The sequence below is a fragment of the Phyllostomus hastatus genome, unplaced genomic scaffold, assembly GCF_019186645.2.
Source record: "Phyllostomus hastatus isolate PE091 unplaced genomic scaffold, TTU_PhHast_1.1 phas_contig_38, whole genome shotgun sequence".
In the NCBI taxonomy this organism is placed as follows: Eukaryota; Metazoa; Chordata; class Mammalia; order Chiroptera; family Phyllostomidae; genus Phyllostomus; species Phyllostomus hastatus.
In genome coordinates this window covers 31,122,570-31,135,762 of record NW_025333869.1, presented here as the reverse complement: position 1 = coordinate 31,135,762, position 13,193 = coordinate 31,122,570, and positions in this window count along the sequence as shown.

The window sequence follows — 13,193 nt, the reverse complement described above, 5'->3', positions numbered from 1 at the left end:
AAGGAACAACAAAATAATGTTTCTCTCTCCCTCTCCATCCAAGATCAATTAAAAAAATTTAAATGTGAAGTTATCATGTGATCCAGTAATTCCCCTAGGCATACATAAATCTAGGAGAAATGAAACTGTATGTCTACACAGCAACTGATACTTGTGCAGTCATTGCAGCATTATTCGCAAAACCTTCAAAGTGGAAACAACCCAACTGTCCCTCAACTAATAAAGAATAAGTGAAATGTGGTATATCCATGCAAGGAGTATTATTAGGCAATAAGAAGGAATAGAGTTACTGATACATACTACAACATGAATGAAGCTTGAAAACATTACGTGAAAGAAGCCAATCACAAAAGATTCTATGATTCAATTTATATGAAATGTCCTGAATCAGCAAATGTATAGAGACAGAAAGATTAGTGGTAGTTTAGGGTTGGGGGTTGAGGGGAATTGGGGACTGACTGTTAAAGGGTGTGTTGTTTCTTTTTGGGGGCTGTGAAAATGAGATTTTTAAAAACAACTTGGTAAATCTACATTGTCTTGTACACTTTAAATGGGTGAGTTGTATATGTGAGTTACATCTCAATGAAGCTGTTCCAAAGAATATTAATGATATGTTTCTAGATGGAATTTTCTAAACTGTTATACAGGACACAGTGCAATGAGATAGTGTGGTATTCCATTAAAACAAGCTTTTTGTAATTAACAATGTTTAGGGAATGCCAGTGTTATTGGTGCCAGAGCGCGCACTTGATGACGGCTGGTCCTGTGTCCATCTTTCACATCGTTGGATCCTCACAACCTAGGACAGTGTCTGTGACAGAACAAAATCTTGATAAATACTCAAATAATTACTGGAAGCAGAGAATATTAGTTACTTTGTTGAAAAACTTCTCAGACACTTTAATATGCACTAACTCTCCAAGAGGGGAATGGCATGTGCAGAATTTGTATATTACTTCTTGTTCCATTGCAAGTAAGATAAATGAAGTCAGATAGCTTAAGCCAAAGAAGAATCTTTTGAATCATCGGTGGAAGTTTAGTAGTCATTTTGGATTTAAGCATGGTTGAGTATAAGACTCATGCAGTGTCACTTGTATATTTGATTGTCAATCTCTTTGTTATGGTTTGTTGTTTGTATGTTTTTTCCACATCATTGGCCATTGATCATTTTTATCTTATTTCTTGATGTTCATTCCAGCAGAAAAGAAAATCTTTCTCTCTAGCTTGTTACAGAAAATATCCTGAATGTAGCCTTGATTTCCTATCTTGGCGGTGTGTGTGCATGTCCATAAATCATTCACCAGGGTGAGGAATGTGTTGATTTGTTTAGTCAGGTTTAGCTCTCATGTTATCCTTGGATATAAGGGGTGGGTTAGTTCTTCAGGCAAAAATAAGAATACTCTTATAGAAAAGGGAGAAATGGATGTTGGCTGCAAAATACAATCATGCATTAAATTAAATCAGATCATATCATTTCTGTGCTTTGTAAATTAAAATAAAATCATATTACTCCTGCATTTAATTTTTTTGATAACTGTTTTTTGAATCACAGTTTCTCAGACTTGGTACCCACAGAAAACTGAGATTCTGTGGTATGGGGTAAAGTGAACATTGCTCTGAAGAGAGCCCTCAGGACTCTATGAAGGCGGTAGAGGATGTGGGTAGTATTTCACGGCCTCTAATACAATAAAGAGTCTGCATGCATATGTGTGTTTGGGTGTTTGGGCCTCTGTATGTGTCTCAAGTGGAACAAGAATAAGCAATTATTAATGGTGATTGGCTACTGCCAAAAGACCATTTCCTCACTCTATCCTCTCTTCCTCTTTTTCTTTCTTTTTTTTTTCTTTTGGGATACTGTGACGATTAAGTTAATTAATTACATGTTAAGCCCTTTGAACAGTATGTACCACATAGAAAGTGCTTAGTAAAGGTTAATTATGGCAATGATGATTAATCATCTAATGCACTTGGTACTTTTTGCATTTTAATGAGGTCACTGTTAAAGCTTTTGATTAAAAAAATGTCAGTTTCCAGTGCAGTTCCAGTGCTCTCTGAATGTCTCTCTTTCTTTGATTGCAAACAGTTAGGGAAACTTTTGGAAAGACCACATTGAGAATAATGCATCAGAAGATAATGAACCTAACAAAGTGTGCATCCAGTCTTTCTCATTATACATATTTCTCTCTACCTAGAATTGCCTTTTCCTCACATTTTCCACCCTGTGGCTCCCTGAAAGACAGCTCAGATACCACTAGCCTATTACAAAGTTAAACTCTTCTTTATTTTGGACTCCATAGCATCTCTAACATAAAAGACTAGAGCTCAACACTTTTGTAGTCATTTGTTTATTTTGCATGTATTGTTTCTCCACTAATATTTATGTGCATGTACACATGCACACATATATACATATGTATGTATTCTTAAACATGATTTCATGCATGTAATAACATCATAATCAAGTGGCATATTGAGTCCTATGTATATTTGTGGAATATGAATGAAATAAAAGATAATTAGAAGGATAACAATCTTTCAATAAAATCATATTAAACTTTCAAAAATCATAAAGGCTGGTGGAGTTATCTGTTCTTTGCATTATCTGTGTCACCGTATTCTTATATTCATGGAAATAATCAGGAGTGACTTCAGTTATCCAGAAATGGATCACTTTGTTCTATGTAGATATACAAAAAACTTTACAAAAAGTCCTCTTACAAGAAGTATTATATAGATATGGCTTCTGCTTTCCAGAGTGTGGTCATTTTTAAAGTACACTGACTAGAGAAGTCATAGAAAAAGAAAGTATCATAAAAACAGATGATAAAGTATATATATGCTTATATGTGATTTTAAAAATTTGGATGAATTATATGATTGCAGAGATCAAGGTTTTAGAAGTTACTGATAATACTCTACAAAAAAAACTTCATTTCTTTCTGAAATAGTCTTAACACTTTTCATTGTATTCCCACTGATGTTGCTGATTCAATGCTTTTTTCTCTTCTGCCCACCACCACAGTCTTTTTTACCCTGTTATCCCCAGTACTGTTTCTGTGTGCTCCAATTCATCCTTCACACTGCAGCAAATAACAGTATAAAATAGAATTGAGGTTCAGCTATGATAGAGTAACTGGGATTTGCTTCTCACTGTAAACAACTAAAAAATTGGGCAAAATATATGAAAAAAGCTTTCAGACATTGGACATTAGCAACATAGGACTGCAATTCCTGAAAAAGGGAACACAAAGAGGGTGAACATTAAGAGAGCCCTACATTTCAACTTAGAGGCACTTTTCAGACGATGGTGAAATGAGGGGAATCAAAAGCAAACCATGAAGTTTATTGTTTCTCATTGAATTGAAGAGAGAAAAGCTAAAGTTTGAGGACGTTAAAGAAGCTGTAAATTGTAGGAAAGGATAACAGGAAGAAGCTGAAATATTGGGTTGTCCAAAAAGTCCACTTAGTTATTCCATAAAATAAAAGACACATTTTTCATTTTCAGCAATGACTTTATTGATTTGGGAGTTTGAGTATGTCAGCTATCTTCTGCTATTGGCTTTTCTAATGGGTAGAGGCCAGGGGTGCTACTAAACATCTTCCAATGCATAAGATAGCCCCACAGCAAAGAATTATTTAGTCAAAATGTCAATAGTACCAAGAAACTTCCCAAACCACTTTTGACAAATTTGAACAGTCACAGCACCTTCTCCATACATTGCACAAATCTTTTTGCATTTTAGTTGAATTTTTACCTTTCTTGATATAATAAAGCATAATATGCCATGTGTATTTTCTTCCATCTTCAATATTAAAAAACTGCACAAAAACGTACTGATTTCGACAAGTTTTTTTTACATGCCTGTTAATATGATAGCTGTCACAGTACAATGTAACATAATTGTTTCAAATGCAGTTCAAGACAAGCATTACTAGAGGCACTGTATGGTGAAAAACTAAATGAACTTTTTGATTAACCTGATAAAATTGTCCTAGAAATCTGCATGAGTTTTCTATAGTCTGTTACTCTATGTGAAGCTACATATGCAAAGGACGAAACTTTATGAAGCCAGCCCAATGACAACCAGGCAAATGGAAGTAGAAAAATGACCAGTACTCTTACAGGGCTGGGGGATTTCGAGTTCAAACCTGCCAGAATGAAGGATCATTTTTGAATGCCAGGTACATTCAGTATGAGGGTCATAACTAAGTAGTAGGGCTAATTTGAGTGATGACTACTTTAAATTTGCCCTAATAAAGATAAACAAGACTTTAAAAGGATTAAGCTTACCCTCAAGGAAATTAACTGTTTATCATAAAAAAAGTAATCTCATACTCATTGAAAGAATACAACAGAACTCAACATTCAGTAATGTAAAATTCAAAATATCCAGCATCCAATTAAAATATAAGACATGAGAGAGGACAATGTGATCTGGTACAAGGTGATATGGTACATATATACAATGGAATACTACTCAGCCACAAGAAAAGATGAATACTGCCATTTTCAACAACATTGATGGATCTTGAGAATATAATGCTAAACAAAATAAGTCAGATAGAAAAAGCTATGTGATTTCACTCACATGTGGGATATAAAACTGAAAGCAAAAGAACAAACAAGACAAGTAAACAAACAAATAAAACTCATAGACACAGATAACAATATGGTGGTTTCCAGAGAGGAAGCAGTGATGGAGGCAGGAGTAAAGGGTAAAGGGGTCAAATACATGGTAATGGGAGGAGAGCTGAGTTTGGATGGTAACCACATGGTGCAATACACAGATAATGTACTATAGAATTGTATACTTGACACATAAGTGATTTTATTAACAATGTCACCCCAATAAATTTAATAAACAAAGAAAAATAAGTTAATATAGACTGTCCTTGAAAAGATAGAAATAGTATAATTAGCAGAAAAAAGAATGTAAAGTGTCTGTTATACATATCCTAAACATGCTCACAGATTTAAATGAAAACATGAACAGAGTGAGAAGGAAAGTTAAAGAGGTAAAATGGACCACAGGGGAGTTCTACAGATGAGAAACTCATTATATAAAATGAAAAATTCACGTGATCAAATTAAAAGAAATTTAGGCAATGCAAAAGATGAGATCAGTGAACTTGAAGCTATTTAATAGATAACAATAAGACCATTCAAACATGCATAAGGAAAAAAAGATAGAAACAAAGGATAACATCCTCAATGATACGTGGGGCAATATTAAACAGTATACCATTTGAAAGAGAGGATACAAAAAAATTTGAAAATTAATGACTGAAAATTTTCTATCTTGATGAAAACAATAAACCCATAGATTTAAGAAACTCTGTGAACCTGATGTGAATATGAACACACTCTAAGACATCATAATTAAAACTGCTAAAAATCAGTGTCTTTTATTTTCTTACAAACAGCTGATTAATTCCATATAGGGGAGAAACAAATTCCTTATCTGAAACTGTACTACCCAGTTAATAATAAAATGATATAATGAAATACCTAAAAACTACCCATTTAAACAAAAACAAATCAAGAAGTGAGAAAATTAATAACAAAGAACAATAGGACAAATAGAAAATAATGTCAAGATGGTAGATTTGACTTTAAATGTATTAATAATTAAAATATAAAAGGTTTAAAATGCCAATCAAGAGTCAGAGATAATCATACTGAATGAAAAAGCAAGATCTAACTATATGCTGTTTACAAAAAACCTACTTTAATATAAGACCTATATAGATAAAATAAATGGATAGAAATTATGTACCTTGTAAGTACATATTTATGTACCTTATTTAAAAAAGAAGCAAAGATTATATTAATATCACACAAATTTCTATTCTCAGTTCATTGGGAATTTTTATTAAGAATCAGTGCTGTGCTTGGCTCAAGGCTTTTTCTGCACCTAAATATGGCTACTTGATTTTTAGCAGAAGTCAAGTGAATATACAGAGAAAGGTTAGAGTTTTCAACAAGTAATTCTAGAAAAACCATTCTATGCCAAAATTAAACATTTTCCCTTATCTCATACCATATAGAAATTCAAAATTAATCATAAATATAAAAGTTAAATTTATTATATCTCTAAGAAAACAAGACATTACAAAGTTTCTATAAGAAAATATTGCAACCCTGGAATAGGCAACCTTGTTTTCAATAGGATAAGAAATAATCACAGATTTTACAGGAAAAACTCATAAATTTTACACAATAAAAAATAAAAACTACTTTTGAAAGACACCATTTAGAAGATAAAAGGGACAACAAATTTGACAACCTAGAAGAGATGAACAAATTCCTACAATAGGGGTGTCCAACCTTTAGGCGTCTCTAGGCCACACTAGAAGGAGAAGGGTTGTCTTGGGCCACACATTAAAGACACAAACACTAACGAAAACTGGGGAGCAAAAAAAAAGTCTGTACATAATTTTCATGATAACCAGCACCACAGATAAGCAAAAAAGTTCTCATATAATAACCTTAATTATGCTGCAGCCCTTGCAATAATCTTTTAAAATCATCGAGTTTGTGATCACTAATATAGAAAATGTACAAATCTAAGTACTAAAACTCAGCATAAAACTTAGTAATAAAACTAAGTAATGCTTTAATTAAATTTACGATTTTGTGTTGGGCCTCATTCATAGCCATCGTGGGCTGGTGAGCTGTGGGTTGGACACCCCGTCCTATAACACACAACCTATCAAGACTGGATTGTGAAGAAGTAGAAAATCTGAACAGACTGACTAGTAAGGAGTAATAAAAAACCTTCTAGCAAACAAAATTCCGACATGCCCCTGACTGTATTTTAAATATTTATTGTGTCTAATGTGATTTTCATACCTTCAGTTATTTAAGTTAACTTTTTATCCCCTAATTTTATCTAATCTTCTCTTTTATAACTAAATCTAGTTTGATTTCTGTATATAAACAATGATGTTAACTATTTTAGAGCGTAGAAAATGTGTTGCAATTCTCTGCTCTTTCCCCAATTTCATTTTATAGTAATCTTTATATTTATTTTCCATAATTCATTTAAATTATTGAATGGGAGATGGCTGGGTTTTTTTTTTCTGAATAATTGTGTGTGAAAGGATACAGGTTAAGCATGATCTAAATATTAGAATCAGGTGTGTGGTCTTACACGTGCTCTAACTATATTGTGACACCTTTTCACTGCGTTTCCTGGGGTGGTTACATTTAGCCTTTGTGAAGTTCAGGGTAGCTTACAATGAAGCACCCGAAGACCTGAAGTATTATGGTCTGGAAATCACATTTTTTCTCCATTCTTCTTCTCACTTCACTTCTAGCATCTCCTACAGATAATCTGATGTTTGATAATAAGCTAGAAATATCAGAAAGTAATATTTATATGTAACTGTCATTCACACTCTGAAACATTCTATGAATATTGAGAAATGTAGTTGAATATTCAAGTGTTTCTGAACATTTCAGAATTTGGAAAAATGAGGACAAATATTTAGGCGGCCGATAAAAAATTTTCATCTGCTTATTGTATCAGCTAGAGTGTGTGATTTGATATTCTGTTATTTTTTCTAGGAAATACATTTTAAATACACCCTTGTAAATACGTTCTTTATGTCAGGAACAAAAATTCAATGTCTTTAAATTTTGGCTGTTTGATTAGTATTCTTGTTAGTATAGTTGAAGAAAACATTGGTATGAAAATTATTTTCAAACTTAAAAAATATGTTATTTTGTTTAAATCAGTTAGACCTCAGTTTGTACAGTGTTCAGGAGGGGTAGTTTTCTTTGCGTTAAAGTGATACTCATCTCTTAGAGTCAGGACAGGCAGTTCCCACAGTGTCTGTTAGATTTGCTCAGCTACTAGTTTCTTAAAAATACATCAAGAAATTCATCAAACCGTAGTATTGTGATAGAAACCACTGAGTTTTCTGTCCAGTTTGTCTTTCCTAAAATCTAGAAAGCCACTTCTCACAGGTGTGGGCTCCAGGCAGCCTGTCTCATCTTGATTTAGTTACAAGAACGAAACCTGGTCAGACTTGGGCTACTCACCTTTCACTGTCAGGATTCTGGAATCAACTGAACGCAAAAGACTTAACAAAAAGCTCAGCAGCAGTGATGCAGCTGTTTGCTTTCATGTACAAAGATGTATAGAGAGACCAGACATGAAAAAAGGAGAGAAAATAAGCCCTGAATTCTTACAATATTCTACTTGTTGTTGTTTTTTTTCTTTCCTGTAGCCCTGAGAGAGTCTGGAAGTCTTTGGGTCACTTAGCAGCCAAATATTTCCTTATCATAGATAATTGCCTCATAATAAATACCCCCCCCCACTTTCCTTTGAACTCATTTTCTAGTTGCATCCTTTTCCTTTAAACCAGTAGAAGTTAGTTCTCTTATTTTCAACCAGAATCCTAATTAATATGGCATCCACACTTTGAGGAAATATGAAATGAAGTGATTTGGTACTTTTGTGAAGCAAAGGAATACACAGCAATAAAATGTATTATGAGGCAGTTTTAAAATTCGCATGTGAGTGTTTCTCTGATAAAAACAGATTTGGACAAAGTATAGAAGAGAAATATAACCTAATTATTTTCTTAGAAGCATAGATTTGTTCTGCTTATATAAATCAGGACCAGACATTCCAATAGTATACATGATTAAAAATAAGTTTGTCATTTAAAGTAATATTGAGTCATGTAGCATGAGTCCATTTGTCCACAAGTAGCTTTTTCAGTGTGATATAATCTCTTATTGACTCCCCAACTTCTGTTCTCTAGTATCAAGTTTGTGGAAGTTCTTGAAAAGACCATGCAGGGGGGATTCTAAACTGCTCTTTCACATTGAAATAGAGGGATGACTTAGTGCACTGTTTCTGTGGAGATAAAGGGCCACTTAGATTTTATGCCATTTCCTTGGGATGCCCAGGAATCCATAAGACTTTTTCATGCATATTCATATACATTAGCAAAAATGTGATATTCTCAGGGGAACCTCTGTTTTTTTTTAAAGAGCCATGGTTTTCTTTTTTTTTAAGATTTTATATATTTATTTTTAGAGAGGGAAGGGAGGGAGAAAGAGAGAGAGAGAAACATCAATGTGCGGTTGCTGGGGATCATGCCCTGCAACCCAGGTATGTGCCCTGACTAGGAATCAAACATGCGACACTTTGGTTCGCAGCCTGTGCTCAATCCACTGAGCTACGCCAGCCAGGGTGGGAACCTCTGTTAATAAGACTAATTTTATGTTGGAGCTGAAGCTGTTCCTTTAAGATTTTCTTCTGAGAGGGACTGGACAGGAAGATTTTGTTATTTCCCATCAATTAAGCCATCGTAGCCATTCTTTGATGAGCCATTCTTTGATGAGTCTCACTATTGATCTGACAGTTGTCAGCTTTTGAATGACTGAGGAGTATATCTGCCATGTGCTCTCATTCTTCAGTCTTGTCAACTCAGTGACTTCTGTGGTGAGCTTTCATTACATGGTCCGGTTACCTACTTGTTCACTGTGCATACAGTAAGTAGAGAAATGGGCTCTTGAATTTATTTACATAAATCTTTGGTGGCAGCTCATTAGTCACAAAACAACTCTACTTGGAATACAATCACAACAATGATCAGATTTCCCTTTCAACTTTTAATCAGCAATATCAAGCTCATATATTATGATGTTTTTCATTAGTTATGCAAAACTTGAGACATTCCTTTGATCCTGCAGGCCTCTAATCACATAACCAATTACCTTCACCTATCTTGTAATTTTACATGTTTCCCTTCAATAAACCGGAATGAATGTCTAAATTATATGTGAATTCTGTCACTTCAGATTTATTCCCTTTTCCACTTGAATTGTATCTATTGAGATAGTGTTGAATTTTTATCTCTTCCCATTTTTCACAAAACAATTTCCATCTCAGGTTTTCTAGTTAAGGTTTTCCCTTCTAGGCCATCTCTATTTTCATTCCTTAGCATCTTGTCTCCAGCAATGTAGCTGCTCATATTTTTTCTCATTTAACCCAGATTACTCTGTAACAACTCTCAATATTCTACTGTTTTGTGAAGATATGTATTTATTGATTATCTTAGTGTTGGGTAAGTTCTGTATATTTGAAAACAGCAACAATAACAGCAGCAATAATAGAACCAAAATAAAGCCCCTCCCACTTTTTATTTACTACTCACCTGAAAATATGTATATTGATTTTAGAGAGAGATGAAGGGAAAAATAGAGAGACCATTGATGTGAAAGAGAAACTTTGATTGGTGCCTCCGGTATGCATCCTGGTTGGGGATCCTAGATATGTGCCTTGACCAAGGATTGAACCCACAACATTTTGATGTATGGGATGATGCTCCAGCCAACTGAGCCACCAGGTCACGACACACTCTTTAAACTTTTTAGGCTAACATTAATTTCACATTTTATTCAGTGGCTATTTAATGGGTTAGATACATACAGAATTAAGTGTTATTATTTTAGTGTTGGAACGAGAGACCGTGTAGTGTTCTCAGCCTCCTGTACAGTGAGGGAGAATGCTGCCTGAAACGAGGTTTGTTTCTGATTGTGCATATTGCAGATGAAACCAGTTTACACGTAAAGGCTCAATTGTTTTTTGTTAAATAAATGCATAAATGGACATATTTAGTAGAATGGTTGTAATTAGTATTTAAAGCAATTGATTAATTAGTCACTTAGCAAATATTCCAAACTGGTTTCTAAGAGCAATTTACAATTGTGTTGTATGTCAAGCTGTTTTCAGATCTGAATTTTTGGCTTTGAATATTTGGTTTCTTATTCAGACATCTCTGAAATTAACTGAATTTGTTTTTCAGGTCTTCCTCTTAGTTTTTGGATGAACTGACCTTGTGATGTTGTGGCAATTGCCTTTGTATGCTTTAATTATTCTGGATGATGGTATCAGATTGCAGGCCCACTGTATATGGGGTTGGATAGGTTGTGCACTGGATAACACCATGGACACCATGTATCTGTAACCTCTGTGAGTACCTCTCACAGAGGGGAAGTATGTAGTGCACAACCAGCATGGCTATGGGTAGTAATGCTGGCCAGAGGCTTAATCAATGAATAATATTAAACCATGAGTGCTAGTTACTAATATCACCTAATGACCACTGGATGCTTTAAATTAGTGCAAATCTGCTTGGTTTGGATTTTCTCTTTCCAATTTTAAGTGACTTTGTTTTACTCTCATGAGATGAAATGGTTTTGATAGAAACAGACTGTCACATAGAAAATTCATGTGTCTTGGTTCCCTGGGAAACCAGGCTAAGAATAGCTTTCTTTGCACATCCTGGTTTCCTCTAATGAGGGCCAGTTAAGAAATGTGAATGCCACAGTGTGACCTATAAATCCCAAGAAATCATTATTTCCTAACACTTTTTATGTACTTTTACAAATATTCATATTAGAAGCATTTCCGATATTTGCATGAATTTGATGATTTCCAAGGCCTTCTGTATATATGTGTGTGTGTGATTTTTTTTCACTTATTGGATTAAAAATGAGCATGTGTGAAGTGTAATGTATAGGTTTTGAGCAGCTACTTTGAATAAAAAAGTTTATAAAGGTATGGATACTTAAGTTTATTTAGTTAAAACGAGCTTTTAAAATGCATATCACAAGTTGTTTCTATAATGCTTATATTTAAGTGCTTGATTTTTTTATTATCTTCAGTATTCTCACTTACTGTAATGTTAAATTCCCATCTTTGAAAGGCTTTTTCTAAATTAATTTATTTTTACATATAACTTGATAAGCACTGCTTAGATATTACACATTTGTTCATTATTCAGTAAAGAAAGTTTTGGAAGTACTTTCAAAATGTAGCACGTGACAAGTTGCAGTTTTCTTCATAAATTTTTACACATGCATGATATTTATGAAAAGTTTATATAAGTATATAATAAATTTCTTTTTAATGTTGTTATGCATTGCCTTACTATAAGAAAACATAAATAACCTATGAACCCCAATGTTCATGGCAACACAATTTACTATAGCCAAGTGCTGGAAGCAACCTAAGTGCCCACCAGTAAAAAAGTGGATAAAAAACTATGGTACATTTACACAATGGAATACTACACAGCAGAAAGAAAGAAGGAGCCCTTCAGGACAGCATGGAAGGAACTGGAGAGTGTTATGCTAAGTGAAGTAAACCAGGCAGTAAGGGACAAATACCATATGATCTCACTTCTAAGTGGAAAATAATCAACAAAACAAACAAGCAATCAAGATATAAACAGAAACCTTGAATTAAAGAACAAACTGGCCCTGGCTGGTGTGGCTCAGGGGATTGAGCACCTACCTGCAAACCAAGGGGTTGCTGGTTCGATTCCCAGTCAGGGCACATGCCTGGGTTGCAGGCCAGGTCTTCCATAGGGGGCACATGAGAGGCAACCACACATTGATGTTTCTCTCCCTCCCTTTCCCTTTGTCTAAAAATAAATAAATAAAATCTTTAAAAAAAATAAGGAAAGAACAAACTGACAATAACCAGAGGGGAGAGAGGGATAATGGGGGAAAATAATGGAAGGGTTGTCAAAAAAACATGTATAAAGGACACATGGACAAGGCCAAAGGGGGTAGGTTCGAGGGTGGGAGGTGGGGATGGGTGGGGTGGGGGCTGTGGAGGGGTGAAAATGGAAACAACTGTACTTGAACAACAATAAAAAAAGAAAACATGTATTTGTTAAGTGTGTAACAATCACAGATATTTGTTGAGGGTTCTGTATGCATAGACAGTGGAAAGAGGAATTTTTTTGCCCAGAATGTACTGTTCAGGATTTTGATCACTTTGTGGAGTAAACTAACTTATTTCACCAATAAGACAAATAAGCATTCTCTTTCAATAGAAAAATTATATGGGAAACCTGAGACATCTTATAATGCAAACAACTTTCAACATAGTAATGGAAGCATTTATGTCTGGCTACAACTAGGCACTGAGTAATTATCTGTGTAGGTGCTTATGGACATGCCTGACTGAACACGTTACTCTCATTATTTTTGCCTTAGATTTTAATAATCACTGCCTTGAGGTGGATTAAAATAACATGGGTAGGCAGATTGGGAAAGCCCCATGATGTTCAGCTGTGGGAAAACAAGAACAAAGTATAAATTGTTCCTAGGCCATTTGTTTTTATGTACCACAGTATAAAGTAATTTTGGCAGTGTTTCG